At 45.5% G+C, this 4651-nt stretch overlaps 1 long non-coding RNA gene across 1 annotated transcript in view; it reads left to right on the forward strand.

Annotated features, from left to right (window-relative positions):
• The window catches only part of LOC103378896 (uncharacterized), a 110477-nt gene extending 105826 nt beyond the window's left edge, over nt 1-4651 (forward strand). The window contains exons 5-6 of the long non-coding RNA XR_003049783.1: nt 1980-3924; nt 4134-4651. This is a non-coding gene — a long non-coding RNA (uncharacterized LOC103378896). The remainder of the gene's footprint in view (nt 1-1979; nt 3925-4133) is intronic.

A 4651-nucleotide genomic window follows, 5' to 3' on the forward strand; every position in this document is an offset into this window, starting at 1 on the left:
AGCTCACGTTTCCTCTACAGCCTTCTGCTTCCTGATGGATCCAGTCTCAGAGCACTGCCCCGGCCGCTGTCTGGAGTAATTACCTCTTAACTTTACCCTCAAGTTATACTGTCTAATTATAGATACAAAGCTGATAGGTTTCACAGTCTGAATGAAGTTTTTCAGGGTGATAACATTAGATCGTCTGCGCTGCACTTGACACCTAAACATTGGTCCAATCTAAAAAAAAAAAACAAAGTGACCACTTCAGTGGTCTGGGGCTGCCGTTTGATTAAAGTATAAAACTTTTTTTTTTTTTTTTAAAAAAGTACATAAAACCATTTTGTTAATCAATTAGTACTTTCACATCTTGAAAAAAATACATGAATTCTACTTTAAGATCTTTATCAAAAATAGTGTCAACTTCATAAACAACACTCCCGTTCAGAGGAAAAACCAAACAACAAAGTCTTTACATCTGGACACCAGGAGCTGACGTCGACACCAGGAGCTGGGGTCGTCATCGATGTTGCCGCGTTTGTCAGACGTGGTCACCTTTTCCGATCTTTGTCTCGCTCTGTGGTGCTGTACTTAACTCTCCACAGCCTTGGCCTCGTCCACATTTGGAACACAGAGGTTCATTTACAGCCTGTCGATACCAGTGAGGAGCCGCAGACCAGGGACCGATTTAGTGATTTTTCTAATGTGGCTGCAGGGTTCTTGTTGTGAACAGTTTCTAACAGGAACTCCAGCACCTGACGTTCTGACTCCAGCTGACAGTTAAATGGACGGCGGCGTCCTCCCGCGGAACACGTCGATCTTTAAGACGTCGGGGTTTCACTGTAGAACCTGTGGGAAAACCACGGCTTTGGCTTTCCCACAGGGGCTTCATCTGGACTTCAGAGTCCAAGTCTGAGGAGAATCATGGAGGAGTGAGTCACTCCCAGTCCAGTGTGTGTCAGGTTCACAGTCAAAAAGTCCTCAGACAGATCTGGTTCTACAAGGTTTGATCAAATATATATTTGGACTTGACGCCAACAACGTAACAGATTTTTTTATTTTTTTTTGTGCTAACTTATGTACACGTTTTCCCCACCACTTTCACAGTTGGACATGTTTTCTCACCTGGTTCGACCCCCCCCCCACCCTTTCCATTATAGCTGTTGAAGATGGATGTTTATAACTAATAACTTGATTCTTTATCATGTTTTCATTTGGAACAGATGAAACCTGGACCTCTTTAATACTTTCACTAATGAACATGTGCAATCAAGATAAATTAACCCCAAAGCCCTGTGGGGGGGGTGTTTGCTGAGTGATTCCACCACCGTCCTCTGTGTATAATTAGTCGACCATTTTGATGTTGGTGGCTCATTAAGCGTCTCTCACAGCAGAGAGGGTGTTCCACACCGAGGGGAGGAAGGGGTTAAGTCAACCTTGAAAGTAAATGCTGGTACCTCAGGAGGTGGAGAGGAGTCAACTCAGATATCTCCAGCAGGGGTCAGCGTGATGGTGGAGGTTGTGTTGTGTCTAGGCTGAGTGAAGTGTTCTAAATGCATTTGTGCTCCGACAGAAACAGTCGTTTTTCCTTATAGGATGATCAATAACTCCATTAACACGACCGAAGGCGGACACTCCCTCCTTCGACCTGCAGGGGCTCGTCAAATTTCATAACAGATATAATCGTGCCCATCTGTACCTGTGTGTCAGCGTGAGTGGCCTCAGTTACTGAAGGTTGGAGAGGCAGCGTCATTCTAATCAGTGTTAAAACAAACTCCTGCAGAACAGAATGTAATCTTGGGTTAAAGTCTACAAAGTCCACAGACAGAGCTGTTTGTCCAGAGGTGAACCGATTGACCGCCCCCCCACCCCCTTCCCACACCCACACACACACACACACACACACACCCCTCCGTCACCTCCCCACTGATCAAAATCAGCTGTTTCAGCTTCCAGTTCTGCAGACTGAATGCTGAATTTTGCCCCTGCATTCTGTTTAGGAGAACAGGAGCTAGCAGAGCTAACGTGTCATTAGCTTGGAAGCATCCAGCTGAGCATGCCCAGTTCAAAGAGGATAACAACAGGTAAGCTGCTAACGCTAACGCTAACCCGAACATTGCAAATTGTGTTGAGCAACATGATCAGTCAGCCAAAATGAGAGCTGCTTTTTTTAAATTATTCTTATTTGTACCAAAATGCTTCCAGAAGTTTAGACTTAGACTGATCTTTGTTAGACTTGTTCCCCATTTTCTCGTGGCTGGTCACATGACTGAACGTTAAAGAGCAACAATAGAACAGAACAGAAATTGAGTGACCTGCCGAAACAGACAAAATAAACTGCCAAGTCCACGAGCCTAACAACCAGAGGCTAGAGAACTCTGAAGGTCTAAACACACACACACACACACACACACACACAGCCTTAAATGACATTAATGTGGAGTTTTGTGCTGCTGTGATTTTTCTGGAAATGTGAAGTCTCTGTGTGTGGCTGTGTTGACATTGTTGATTCTGAGAAGGCTTCACACTGGGCTCGGGGGGGGGAGGTTCTGTGGCAACAGCTGAATCCTGGCACCAGTGGGATGGCAGAAGTGATGGAGAGCCACATTTAGCAGATCTTTTGTTAAAGTGTGCGTTTTAGTCCTCATGTCTGCGTGTGTGTGTGGGTGTGTGTGTGTGTGTGTGTGTGTGCGCGCGCGCTCAGAGGAAGGAACTGTGAGGTGAAGCAGTGACACGGTTGGATGTGTCACTGCTCTGTGGACGTTTAAGTTAATGCACAGTAGATGGAACTGATGTAGTTTGAGGTGTAAGTAAATACAGATCCTCTGATGCTGTGTCTGTGCTGCAGGTGTCTGATCCTCCATCAGTGTGTGCTCTTGTGTTTGGTGAAAGTTGACCCTAATTTAACGCCCTACGATGCTCTGATCATCTTCTCAGGCCTCTGTCACGCTGGCGGCGGCCACCCGCTGTCTCTGTTTCTGGGGACGGACAGTTCCTCTCCAGCCCATACATTAACCCAAATATTGAAATAATTCACATCATTTTTGTTCCGACTCTAATAACCTTTAGAAATAATGTCTTTTCCCCCGGCTGTGAGGAAACTGCCAAGAATTTTATACTTTTCCCTGGTTCACTGTTCCGAGCCCCGACGTACAGAACATTAAGCCTTCACATTACACATCTGAGACCGGGGGTCTTCCCTGGGACCCCAGGTTTTCCACAACAATCTCTCATCTATTAATCACCCTTGTTTTAATTAGGTCCAAACTGGGAGGTAGAGAAAAGGGTGAGTTAAAGTCTGAGCACGTTCCCCGACCTTTACGGTCCTGGACGGAGAACCGACTCTTTGATGGTGGGAAACTGAAGTGGGTGGGTGGGTGAAGAGTGGGTGAGATCTCCTCACTGTTCAGTTCTTTGTGGACCGGTCAGGTCCCTCAGGTCCAGCACTAAGGTTTTACTGTTGGTTTGTTTACATGTGGTCGGTGTTGTGTACTGCATCTGAAGAGTATGAATAGACAGGCAGACACCCCCCCCCCCCTCACCATCCTCCTCCTCCCCCCGTGATAAACTGCTCTGTGAGCTCCGGAGAGTCATTACCATAATATTCATGTGATCCACTCAGGTCAATGGTATGCTAACGATGCTAACGTCCTGCTCCTGCTCGGGGCAGAAGTCTGAAGAAGCGTATCGATTGTTGGTGGAATATTTAATCTGATCCATATCTTTATCATCTCTGTCTTTTATTTTAATGCAAAAGATGAGATACCCAGTACTTACACTCCTCATGTTTCCCACGCACACATCTATTGATTTTTGTTGCATTTTTGAACAAAAACACAAAGAATAATGATCAATTAGGCTAATGGAGGGACGCTGATCAAATGACCTTTTCCTTCATCTTTGCAAAAAAAAAAAAAATCCCAGGATGACAGAGACTTCTAGGAGGTAACACCACACCACAGCAGCGCTGGCCTCCTTTCATCATCCTGTCCCTGAACAACATGGAAATCATCAAACTTTCTTTTTAAACACAGACTGATTTGAGGAAAAGGTCGACGAGGATTCCTCTATAATTTGCTGATAATTTACAGAAACCTGGGCCTCATTATTCTGACTCCAGACTCCAGTTAACAATCCTCCGAGACTTCTAGGAGGAAACACCACACCACAGCAGCGCTGGCCTCCTTTCATCATCCTGTCCCTGAACAACATGGAAATCATCAAACTTTCTTTTTAAACACAGACTGATTTGAGGAAAAGGTCGACGAGGATTCCTCTATAATTTGCTGATAATTTACAGAAACCTGGGCCTCATTATTCTGACTCCAGACTCCAGTTAACAATCCTCCAAAAATAACATAGCGCACGGGACAGATGGAGCGTGACTGTCGTCATCACAGTTTCAAACGGATGGAGCAGCTCGGCCGCAGCCTGCAGATCAAACCCCTGATGGTGGCGCCGTTAGACCGCGTCTGCTGCAAATATCCCCCAAACACAGAACGACCACGTCCCCACAGGAGGACGTGCACGTGATGACGATCAACAACTCAATCCTTAACTACAACAGTCTGGAAGTTTAACTCACACCTGTTCAAAGAACCAGTGAACAAGTGTGAAGTCATAAAATGTTAGAGGCGTCATTTTAGATTAAAGATCCAAATACTGGTGCCAT

Source organism: Cynoglossus semilaevis, chromosome 5, assembly GCF_000523025.1.
Source record: "Cynoglossus semilaevis isolate Cse_v1.0 chromosome 5, Cse_v1.0, whole genome shotgun sequence".
Lineage (NCBI taxonomy): Eukaryota > Metazoa > Chordata > Actinopteri > Pleuronectiformes > Cynoglossidae > Cynoglossus > Cynoglossus semilaevis.